Consider the following 12,742-nt stretch of genomic DNA (forward strand, 5'->3'; position numbering starts at 1 on the left):
GTGGCATTGTGGAAAACTGAAGTGTCGTATAGAATCAGTTGGCTTGTCATGCTCTGAATATTTTCTGGGAGGGTTAAAATAGGTGGCAAAAATAAGTTGTGGGTTGTGCCCATATGCTGCAACCAGAAGATATACATCTGGAGTAGTTGGTCTTGGCTGACAAGCAAAAGATAAAGTTAAAAAGGGTTTTGTCTATTTCTATAAATAACATATAGGTTGTCCTTTACATATAGTATGACTGTAATGAAGCCTGCCCATAATGTTTGTATGACATGATGGTTGTAAAATGAATTGGTCATGTGATGACTGACCCATTTTTACAAACTTTTTTTGTGGCAGTCATTAAGTAAACGGAGTGGTTGTAAAGTGATCCAATGAGCTGCTGTGGATGTGGTTTTGCTAAAAAACTGGAATTAAGTGCTGTAAAAGTGATCTTAGAACATTGCAATATAAGTATCAATATTTATTTTAAAACTACAAATAGTATGTGGTTTAGAAATAGTGACTTAAAATAAAACATATTATGAATATATGATGAATAAAACATATTCAATAACATTAGTACCTACACTGTGTGGCTCTCCCTCTCCTTCTCCCCCCTCTCTGTCTCTCTCTCCCTTTCTCCCTCTCCCCCTCCCTCCCTCTCCCTTTCCCTCCCTCCCTCTATATCAGAGTCCTCTGTTCTAGAAATAGCTACTCAAACTGAGTATTTGTCCAATAATAAAACATATAGTAAATGAGTTGGAAGTTTGGAAATGGACTCTTCAGAATATCAGATCTCTAGTTGATAATCAGTACTGAGTGCCAAGTTTTGTTGTGTGTATGTGTGTGTGTGCATTTTGTAATATGATAGTCCTGGTGATTCATCCCAGTGCTTTAGCCATCCTGTGTTTGTCTCTTTTACGGGGGTTCATTCATCAAGGAGCTGATCCAGGAAACCACCTTTTTCCCCCTCTGAATAATCTATGGGGACACAATCACATCCATTGTAATTTTTCTGGGAAGCAGCCAGGTACAATGACAGAAAGGAGTTGCGTTTGTCAGCTTCCCTTTCATGATTATAAAGGCACCTCTTCTCCTTCTCCTAAATGGAAGTGTGTACTGTAAAGGAGCTTCCCTAGAGAAAGCGTTCACCTAAGTCACTTCAAAGTTTTAAAACTGAATTTAAAGTTCTTCCATTTCTGTATATGTCTTAGAGATGGTGGGACAGCTTTCGGAAACGATACTTCAGGACAGATCCTTTTTATTTCCCAATGTTTGTCTTGGTTTGAAAGTTTTTTATAGTTATTTTAGAGGAAATATCTATTGAAAGAATTGTTTTTTAAACACTAACCTCTACATAATACCGTACTAGGATTCAAGCAATAAACTTACAGATCTGGCTCTTCTTTATTAATCAAATACTGTACACTGCTCAAAAAATAAATAAATAAAGGGAACACTTAAACAACACAATATAACTCCAAGTAAATCAAACTTCTGTGAAATCAAACTGTCCACTTAGGAAGCAACACTGATTGACAATCAATTTCACATGCTGTTGTGCACATTCAACTTTGTATAGAAGAAAGTATTCAATGAAAAGTATTTCATTCATTCAGATCTAGGATGTATTATTTGAGTATTCCCTTTATTTTTTTTGAACAGTATATAAATTCTTATATCTCACTGGCTCATATATATATATACACACACACATACATACATACATACATACATATATATATATATATATATATATATATATATAGTCACTTTTATTGAAAGCAGTGATACAAACTCCAGGTGAAGAGAGAGTAAGAATAACTAATTCACCAATAGAGCTATTTAAGTCTCAAAATGGCCTCCTTCACAAGTTTCAAAAATATCCCACACACACTTTGGCAGATATTTCTAGAAAGGATATTAGAATGTATCACGACTCCAGAGAGTGCTGTGACATGGATGAGGAAGAAGACGTTTTGCTCACCTGGCCACGAAAATCTGACTCGATCAAAGTGCATGTATGGTTCCAGTTGTATGTACACCACAAAAGAAGGGAGAGATAAAGAAAAAAAAAGTGGAATTATATTAAAGTGTTCTGGACGATTTAGAAAGGCAGCACCTTTCCCCTGTTGTAGGAACAATGTTTCTCACACCGAAGTCCATAGGAATATGCTTTCAGAGGTGAGCACATCACCCAAAAAGTTTTTAAAAATCATTGTTGACGCCAGGAGATAGTTGGAATGAAACAGTGCGTGCTAGGAAGAGCTCAAAATAAAGAGGCAGGCTTTCTAAATAAAATGGGGAAAACAAGCTTCCAAGCTAAACCTGTTTGACAGGTTGTACTACTTAGAGAGGATTATTGGTTCCTTAAAAAAAATTGCAAAAGGAAACAATGAACCACTGAAACTATAATATTAAAATTCAGTGAAATCCAGCTCGTGGACATAACCATTCTGGGGTGTGGATACCCCTTTAGAATAGTCATTCTGTATTGTTGGACAGGACAGGCAGACAACCAATGTATTGCTGCAACTTGTTTTTTTAAAGCACTATATTCCTGCAGTAATTTATTTTGCCTTATATATATATATATATTTTAAAAAATCTCTTCTGTTTTTGTGAGTTAACTTCTGGAAGATTGTGTGCCAAGGAGCAGATGGTTAAACATTGACTCAAGACAAATAGCTAAATTGTATCCTGTGGTCTGAATCTGACAGGTTAACTTTGCTGTACGGGCAGGTGGGGTTAAAGTAACCATGGAGATGGGTGATATCATACTCGGAAAGCGTGTTAAGACAGCTAGCGTAACTTGTAGCTGTTCAAAGTCCCATAGGCTGGAGGAGGCTTTCATGCAAATGAGAAAGTTTGACTCACAAAAGGAGTTAAAGGAGTTGCGGTGGAGACATGGAAGATGTTTCACCTGCCTGGGTTGTAAAGAGATTTTGTTGTGAATTAAAGATTTTGGTGGCTACAGGAAATGTTCTGGAACTAATCTCTCGGGTTGCCTTTGGAGTCCTCTAATTAGGTAAACAGACGTTTCCCTTTTTATCTGGCAGAAGCGATGATGTGGGATGAAGTTTACTTTGCTGCATTGTCTTCTGGAGAATAGACTTGAATTAATCTCCCGTATGTATTTCTCTCTTGTTTCTCTCCCTTGTTCTCTTACCTCCCTTCATCTGCCCCACCCAACTTTTGATTGATATTGAAATGATCAGCCAATATTTCGTGGGATGGGAAATGCGGAAACAAAAGCTTGATTTCGGTCGGGGAGACATGCTAAAAATAGGAAAGCGTCATTACTTTTATTTCGGGAACTGTTCTGATCGGATGGTTTGATTTTCATTGTTAGGCTCGTTGTGAGTGAATTCATAAAGTCCTAATTTGTGGCTCAAAAATGTTCAGTATTCTGAAGAATAGTTTTAAAATACCTCTCTTCTTCTGACAGTACATTCCTATCAGGAGCCTGGAAGTTTTGCAATGGAAGAATATGATTCATTCTTTTCTTATTTCTTCTTTTTTTTTTGTCCTGCAAAAAGTTACTTGGCTAGCTAGAAAATGTTTCCTTGTTTTTCGTTGCTAGCATATAGTCGCTGGGAGTCTGTTGCTGCTGTTACCATCAGATCATCAAAGGAAGTAGTTTAGTTTTCTTGAGATGAATAATGGGTATGTTGGCCCAAATCTTTGAAGCAGGAAAGGTCACCAATTCAATTTAAAGGACTTGGTAAGATGAAGATTGGACATAATTGTTTAAAACACCTTTTTATTCTCTTAGCAATACGACGAAAATGGAAAGCTGTAAAAATATTTTTTATCACTAACACAAGCAGAAGTGAATTTTAGAGGCACAAAATGCTTACAAAATAAGTAGAAGAAAATGAAACTATATTTTGTCCAGAACATTATGAATCTAATTCACATGGCACTTGTAGATAAATTGCTAGTACAGTATTAGTTTACTAATGGTAATTTATAGAATTAATTCCAAGCCTGTTTTTTTGTTGTTGGTTTAAGAAAGGACTGATGCTTTATGTGTTTAATATTAAAATATGCCAGGGTGAACGTGTCAAATAAATTGGGCAATTTGCATTAATTATGCTGATTGTGGTTGATGAAGTAGACAAATGGAAGGAGATATGGAGCAACCAGAGTCAGTTCTAATATTCCATGAATAAATTTATGATTGGGAACCATGTGTAGAAAAATGAACATTTGATTTCAACAAAAAATGTACACTAAATCAATAAATATTCAACTATTGAATATCCATCATGATAGAAATACGGTGTCAACAGCAGTATATTTATATTGTACTGGTGTCGGATCAATATATTCTGAGTTGTTCAGCTACAGTTTTTCTCCCTGGGTCCCACATATTGCTTGTGCAGTGTTTTAGCTTTATAAATCTAAAAGAGAGAAAATAGCAAAAACTGATTTAAATTAGATAAGTAAACCAGATATACATGGGGAAGGGCAATTGTTGGATCTTTGCAACAGAAAGAATGTTTGTATTTATGTCAAAACTCAATGAAATGGGAATGACGAATCTGGAATATTGCCATAAATGATGCTATAAAGAAAATGAAGGTATTTCAAAATAAACATTGGAGCCACTTTTTTTTTCTACTTAGGCCTTGCCCCTATTTAGTACTGGAGCGGATGCTCAGCATAAGGTTGGATGAAATTTGAACTAATATTTAAAATTGAGTAGTTTATCATCGCTTTCAACAATAGAATGCTGCAAGTTTTTTCTCTTTTTCTGTTGTTGTTGTTGTTGTTGTTTGGGGTTGTGTTTATAAGACATTCAAATTGTAGACATTCAAACTGTAGACATTCAAATGGAGGACCTCTCTTTCACTTGCTCACAAAGCGTTGCCTTGCATCTATTTCTAACATTCCCCTTAGCTAAAGAACAGTTCAGTGGTTGCTTTGATGTGGGTGCTGCTTTCCAAAGGCACCAAATTATTTTGAATCACCCCCTAGTATTTTTGTGTTTCTTTAGAGGATGTAATATGATCAGGTTTCCACGCTTTGGTTTTTAAGTGCCTTTATTCATCCGTTTTCCATACCAGAGATGCTCAGCCAATGATTTTTCTAAAGACTAGTACTTTGCACTTTTTACAGCAAAAATATGAAGCCACTGCATCAGTTAATCTGGATACATAGTAGGCAGCAAATGGTTTCAGATGCAGGAGGAGGACAGTTAGATGTAAATTATTTGGTTTGCCTTTATGCCCATTGGATCAATCAAGTTCTTATCAGGGGTCATGTTGAAGAGGTATTGATCATTCCCATATGCTCTAATGCAATATTTCTTAACTTCGGCAATGTTAAGTTATGTGGATCCTAACTCCCAGAATTCCAAGAGGGGATGCTTGCTGAACATTGATTAGGGAATTCTGGGAACTAAAGTCTACATATCTGGTGTTAAGAAGCACTATACTAATGTGTTTGCGCATCCCATTGAATCTGAGGTTAATTTGTTCTGTATTTAAGCAAGGTATACCTAAGACAAGACTTTTAAAAAGTCCAGTTTATGGAATTTTCACAGCAAAGACAAAGGCAGTATTTTTCCATGTACAGCAAATTCTGGAATGTTTTCAAAGAATGATTCTTTTGAATTACAGTATTGATATAGCTGTAATTCTTATTCTTGAAAGCTTAACTGGGGTTCTGAGATAGGACTGGGATATCATAGTGAATAGAGTCATGTTTGAATGTAGAAAGTTCACTTCTGATTCTGGGAGGAACCACTCTGCATATTGCATGAAGAAAATATTATTTTTGATTTGAGAAACTGATTCAATTGTATCTAACATATAAGAGTCAGAAAAGAATATTGTCAAAAACAAATGGCATAGAGTAATAAATTTTTCCCACTGTAAGGCAATTTCCTAACAAAATTTTATTTATAATTAAAAAAATTTAAATGTAAGTAAAGAAAATTCCACCTCTATGATAAAACCGCTAAAAGGTAAGAGACTCAGTGTCTATTTACATGAATTTATGATGATATCACAGTATTACCATCATGGCCCTTCCAATGTTTTGATACGAAAGATGAGTGGCATTGTGCCAAATGCTTGCAATTGCTCAGAATTTCAGCAGGTGTCACCTTTTTTCTTTGGTGAGAAATTACTGTGTGGTATAAGCAGGGGGGGGGCTGCTAAGGTGGAACGGTGACGTGTGCTCGCCCCCATGGGTCTGAGTAGTAGCGGAGTCCAGCACAATTCTGCTAATGCATCTGTTCAGGTAGCAGAATCACGCACAGAAACCAGCTGTGTTTCGGCGTGGTTTTTTTGCGTGCACAGCAGTGTTCCCTCTAATATTTTTTTTTTGGGGGGGGGCGGAAAAGTATAGTGTCTGAGCGGCAGTCCCTTCGGGACTGGGCGGCACTCTTTCCATCTCGGCTTCTGGGCAGGTTTGAAAAACTCTGAGTTGATGATGATTTCTAAGTGAGCCATTGCTCACTGCTCAGCTTAGAGGGAACTATGGTGCACAGAAGCAAAAAACCACACCAAAACATGGATACACCTGCATCTCCATATGTGATTCCGCTATCTTCACAGGTGCAGTAGCAGAATTGCTCTGGACTCTACTAGCACTGGGAGCCACAAGGGCGAGTGCAGGTCACCGTTCCACCTTAGCAGCTCACCTCTGGATATAAGACAGTGTAAAGGAAGCGAAAAGTCTAGCCATCCACAAGGCGACTCAATGCTTTCTTTACACACAATCTAGTTGTCTATTGAAAAGAAGGACCACCTTATCTGCCTTTAAAATACTCTGCAAATAAAAGAAAGGAATCAGTAATTTCCCATGCTGGTGCACTTCAATTCAATCTGGTTGCATTTTATACTGGAATTAGTGTCTCTGGAGTTGGAAAAGTGGTAATTTGGAAGTGTAGTTTGAGATTTAAAAACAAAACAAAAACCTAGCAGCTTCCTGTTTTTCCATACTTTATTCAGAAAGTTATTATGGAGAAAATCAATAAGGATGTGAATAGACCTATTAAAGGGCCATTTGGCTACCACAAGGGTCCCCCAAGCTTGGCAACTTTAAGGCTTGTGGACTTCAATTCCCAGAATTCTCCTGTCAGCATAGTTGGCTGGAGAATTCTGTGAGTTGAAGTTCACAAATCTTAAAGTTGCCTAGTTTGGAGACCTCTGACTGCCAGAACAGTCCTCTGGGCAGTCACTTTATAGACCTCTGGGCTATAAATTGTAACCCCAGAAAACATGTGGCAGATGTTTTCTAGGCCAGTGTTTCCCAACCGGTGTGCCGCGGCACACTGGTGTGCCGCGAGACATGGTCAGGTGTGCCGCGAAGAAATAAGCTCAGCTTCTGGTCTCGCAACTTTTTGCGAAGAGAAAAAAGTTGTGAGACCGGAAGCTGAGCTTGCTTCTTTGCGCCTTCCAAGTTTTCCAGCAGCTGTGGCGCCCCGCCCGGCTGGAGCTTCCCTGTCAGCAGGTGAGCTTTGGGGCTTGGTGGGAGGGCAGCGGCAGCGGGAGGGCGGCGCGCAGCGGGAGGGTGATGGCAGCGGCAGCGGGCAGGAGCCATGCCGTGGGGCGGTGGCAGGGTGGTCCCTCTCTCTCTCCCCCTCTCTTGCTTTCTCTTTCTCTCCCCCCCTCTCCCTCTCTCTTTCTCCCAGTAGCCGTGGGGCGACGTCAGGGTGATCAGCTGTGAGGCGGAGCTACGGAACAGAGGAACAGAGGCACCGACGGCGGCGGCTTGAAATGCTGGAATTGCATGGCTGGCACTTGCCTGCTGGCTGGACCAGGACGGAGGCTCAAGCCCCACGTCCATGCCCAGCGCAACGCCAGAAATGTACGGCGTCTAGCCACCGCCATCTGTGCCTCCGTTCTGGAACTCCGCTTCACAGCTGATCACCCTGCCGTCGCCCGACAGCTACTGGGAGAAAGAGAGAGGGAGAGAGGGGGGAGAGAAAGAGAAAGCAAGAGAGGGAGAGAGAGAAAGAGAGAGGAAGAGAGGGGGGAGAGAAAGAGAGAGAAAGATATAGCAAGAGAGGGAGAGAGAAAGAGAGGGAGAGAGGGGGGAGAGAAAGAGAGAGAAAGAGATAGCAAGAGAGGTAGAGAGAGGAAGAGAGGGAGGATAGAAAGAGAGAGAAAGAGATAGCAAGAGAGGGGGAGAGAGAAGGAGAGAGGGGGAGAGGGGGAGAGAAAGAGATAACAAGAGAGGGAGAGAGAGAGAGGGAGAGAGGGGGGGAGAGAGAAAGAGATAGCAAGAGAGGGAGAGAGAGAAAGAGAGAGGGAGAGAGGGGGGAGAGAAAGAAGGAGAGAGAGGGGGAGAGAAAGAGGGAAAGCAAAAGAGAGAGAGAGAAAGAGAGATAGCAAGAGAGAGGGAGAGAGGGGGGAGAGAAAGAGAGAAAGCAAAAGAGAGAGAGAGAAAGAGAGAGAGAAAGAGAGAGAAAGAGAGGGGAAGAGAGAAAGAGAGAAAGACAGCAAGAGAGAGAGAGAAAGAGAGGGGAAGGAGGGTGAGGGAAAGAGAGAGAGGGAAGGAGGGCAAAAAAGAGAGGAAGGAAGGGAGAAACAAAGAGAGATGGAGAGAGAGGGGAAAGAAAGAGGAGGGAAGGGAGAGAGAGAGAGAAAGAGGGAGAGAGAAAAATAGAGCGAAAGGGAGGAAGAGAGATATTTTTTGTCCAAACTTTTTTTTACACACACACACACCCGCCCCCCGCCCCCGCTCAATGTTCCCCAGGATTTTGTAAATGTGAATAATGTGCCACGGCTCAAAAAAGGTTGGGAAACACTGTTCTAGGCGGATGGTCAGTCTGAACTTTGAAAGAACACCCAAGGCATCCCTAAGAAGGCAAACCCAATTGGATTCTTTTAAAAATTTTAAACACTTTGGAAGAAGAAAAAACTAGTATAAGCTCTCAAAGTATTAAAAAACCTTGAATAACTTTATAGCGCATAGGACAAAGAATGCCTTACATCCCAACATAGCAGATAGAGACTTCTCAAGAAAATATCTTCACTAGTTTAACCATGGTAGGTCTTGTTAAGCTTTTTAAGGACATTTGAAAAACATCTCCAAAATTTATCTAGGTAGCATCAATAGAAAATAAGCTTGGATTCTGCTCATCTGGAAAAAAAAAATAATCTCTACACTTGCTTTGATCTCAAAGATGCTATGCAGAGGCCTATAATCTTTGTTAATAGGAACATTTAACAGGAAAAAAAACATAAATAAGATGTTTCTTGGAGTAGACAGCCCCTCCTAAATACTATAATCAGTTCTGCACCTGCACAATAGAAAGTGGAAGGTAAGCCTTCCAGAAGCTCCCGTGTTTTTCTTTGGTACAAGTTGGAATGTTACTAGGTTTAAGCCGGGGCATTTCAGCAATGGATAGTACATTTATATTGGAGGTGAGTAATATAAACAGTGTGAGGTGCAGCTTTCTAAGCTTGAATGCACAAAAGCATTTTGTAGTTTTGCATCTCTCTGAACAAAAGCAGACTGTGCGGGTCAGTCCTGACTGATTTTAATCTCTCAAATTTAAAACCCTCTTTCAGAGAACTATTAGGAGAGTGCAAATAAACAAACTGGGTAAATCTCTTGCTGAAAAGGTTTTCTGTTCCTTTTTTTTGGTAGTGAATACACTTGCTGAAATAGCACAACAGAATGAGGGAAGAAAATCCTGCTCTTATCACCACTGAGTGCATTCTTGTTTTGTTCTGTATATCCTCCTGGCTCTTCCACTTGGTCTGTTCTTCCTCGTTAAATTGCACCAATTTCGCAAAATTCATGACAGTGAATTCTGGGTGTTGTACACCAAACATCAGGAGCTGTCATGCCCTTTGATGTGGTGGTGAGGTAGGAGTGGCACTGTTTACTTGCACCCTAGGAGAGACACAGTTTGCAATTTCTGTGTGGTCTGGTCTTTATTCATTCCTCTTCCCATGCAATTCAATTTCACAGCAGTCTGCAAAAAAACACTTTCAGCTCTGTTTCCTTCTACTTAGGAGATGGAATCAGCAGTGTCTGTCCTCTACAGAACACCAGGTCCTATGTTTTTAGGGTGCCTTCCTTTGAAGGGCTTTATCTGGATATTGCTCTACTAAGGATGTCCAGGTCCAAATTAAAGATAAAGACACTCAAGACATCTGTGGAAGACTTGAAGCTGCCTATCAACATTGAGTTTCTGGACCAATGTTTCTCAACTTTGACATGTTTAAGATGTGTGGACTGCAACTCCTAGAATATTCTGTAGATTAGATGCAATTCTAGTTCTCTCTTGTCTTCTCATGTTTAATGCTTTATTTTTTATTTTTATTTTCATTGATATTTATTTTATTTATTCATTCATTCATCCATTCATTCAATTTTTATGCTGCCCTTCTCCTTAGACTCAGGGTGGCTTACAACATGTTAGCAATAGCACTTTTTTTAAACAGAGCAAGCATATTTACCACCTTGGAAGGATGGAAGGCTGAGTCAACCTTGAGCCAGTGATGAGATTTGAACCGCTGACCTACAGATCTACAGTCAGCTTCAGTGGCCTGCAGTACAGCACTCTACCTGCTGCTCCACCCCAGCTCATATGTAATCTGCCATGATTTTCTCCCTTTCTGTTGAATTTCTCTTCCTACAACACATAGATATTTTGATACAGTAGGAAGATACACAAAGAACTGCCATGATTTCTTACATTTTCTTTCATTGATATTCTTTTGAGTTTTTGTTAATTTAAGTTTCCAGAAGTAAGTATGAGATGTGTGAGATACAGGCTTTTGCGAGTTACATTATTACATTTGGGATAGGAAGCATTCACAGATCATCTTTGTTATGAATATTTTTGACATGACAATATCTGTAGCATCACTGAACAGAAAGTATCTGGGCTAATGAAGAAGATTTGTTGGTTCTCTCATGTACTTGTGAACAAGGTCAAATTATAAGTAATAATTTGAGCCACAATTATAAGTTATCTCGAGGCATAATTATATATGGTCTCAAACAAAAGATTATGTATTAAATTTATATCCCACAATGGCCTAATGAATGGTATTATGTTGCAAAAATCAGCAAATAAATACGGTGCTCCTAGAACAGTGATCTGAGGGCACGTGGGGTGTTGCCCTATCTCAGTTCCAGCATGCATAGACATGCTGGCCAGCTGATTTCCAGCCTTTTTATCGAGGATTTTTGCTCTCCCTGGGCTTCAGGAAAGCCTCCTGAACCCTAGGGATGGCAAAAAATGGCCCAATGTGCCAACCAGAAGATTGGAAATGAACCTCTACCGGAAATGAACTTCTGCCTTTGAAGAGTGTTCGGAAACTTCAAATCATCCAAAATGCAACCACACGAGCGGTTATGGGCCTTCCAAGGCATGCCCATATCTCACCATCACTCCGTGGACTGCATTGGCTGCTGATTGGTTTCTGGACACAATTCAAAGTATTGGTTATGATCTATAAAACCCTACATGACATAGGGCCAGATTACCTCCGAGACCGCTTTCGGCTGCGCGAATCCCAGCATCCGGTCAGGTCCCACAGAGTTGGTCTCCTGAGGGTCCCATCAGCCAGACAATGTCGGCTGGCAGGACCTAAGGGGAAGAGCCTTCTCTGTAGGGGATCCAGCCTTCTGGAATCAGCTCACACACCCCCCGGAGATTTGCCCTGCCCCACCCTCCTTGCCTTCCAAAAAAGTTTAAAGACTCATCTTTGTCGCCAGACCTGGGGTCATTTGCGGACACCCCCCCCCCCGCTCCTAGTGGGTCACCTCGGGGTTCTCCAAATCAGAAGGTATAGACCTGAATTTGTTCAAGGTGAAATGACCCTGACCAAGGTCAGGGGATCTCCTTTTATTATAAACAGACATCTAGAGGATAGGATACATGTGACAATACAAAATGATTGCATAATACTGCAGCAAAGTTCATCCAATTGGAAAGGTACCACTCAACAGGTAAGTGAGGTAGTAAAGTGAGGAATTTTGCTGAACCATGCCTTTTGTGGCATGTGCTTAGGGAAGGAAAAACATCGGGGTTTGGACTTTAGCATAGGTTAAACCTGAGTACGGCCCTTCAGCTATACTCAGGCAATTCCCATCTGCTGAAAGTCAAACAGGGGACAACACAGGTGTCTTACAGCAGTAACCTGGATACAGTACTATGTTGCAACAGTCATTAGATCTTTCCCAATGACCAACAAGTGTTTTTAGTGTGTTTTATGAAGTGAATGATAATGAATGTTTTAAATTATTTTAGGATTTTTAGGGTTTTTAAATCGTAAGTTCTTGCGGGATCAGCGTGAATTTGCTGTTGCGGAGCAGCAAATGGAGGCAGCAAAATTGCGCTCATGTTTTGGTGAGGTTTTTCCTGCGGCTCCATGCACGATTTTGCTCCCTCCACAGGTGCAAAAGCAAAATTGCACTGGTCCCACAAGAACCTACGAGCCGCGGCGGCAAGTGCAATTTAGCCTTCTGGCTCGTAGCCCACCGCTGGCTCCAGGGCATACTTGTTGTGTTTGCCCTAAAAAGGTTCTCCATCCTTGCTTTATGTAAAGTTTTAGTATCTATGATTGCATAGAAATATACTAACTTTACCCTGATATAAATTCTTCACTCTTCCATTTGCATATTTTATGTCTTTTTGCCATGGGAAGTGTTGTGACGACAATACAAAAATTTTTCAGCTGGTGCAGACATCATTTTTTTCGGTTCCTCTGGAGGGCATCCAATCAGGGAAGGCTGGTCTAGACCATTGTGATTCTTATGGTTGCCTGGTATTGTGTAC

At 40.4% G+C, this 12,742-nt stretch overlaps 1 protein-coding gene across 8 annotated transcripts in view; it reads left to right on the forward strand.

Annotated features, from left to right (window-relative positions):
* KIAA1217 (KIAA1217 ortholog) overlaps nucleotides 1–12,742 on the forward strand; it is a 261,561-nt gene that overhangs the window by 15,280 nt on the left and 233,539 nt on the right. For 4 of the 8 annotated variants that reach the window (XM_070727217.1, XM_070727208.1, XM_070727218.1 and 1 more), the window contains exon 1: nucleotides 2,806–3,010. The exons of 1 other annotated variant lie outside the window; for it this stretch is intronic. The gene's annotated coding sequence lies outside the window, so the exon portion shown is untranslated. Of the gene's footprint in view, nucleotides 1–2,805; nucleotides 3,112–3,687; nucleotides 3,707–12,742 lie in introns of those variants that run through there. 3 more of the 8 variants (XM_070727209.1, XM_070727212.1, XM_070727211.1) reach the window with 2 other exon arrangements.

The sequence above is a fragment of the Erythrolamprus reginae genome, chromosome Z (genome assembly GCF_031021105.1).
Source record: "Erythrolamprus reginae isolate rEryReg1 chromosome Z, rEryReg1.hap1, whole genome shotgun sequence".
NCBI classification, from domain to species: Eukaryota; Metazoa; Chordata; class Lepidosauria; order Squamata; family Dipsadidae; genus Erythrolamprus; species Erythrolamprus reginae.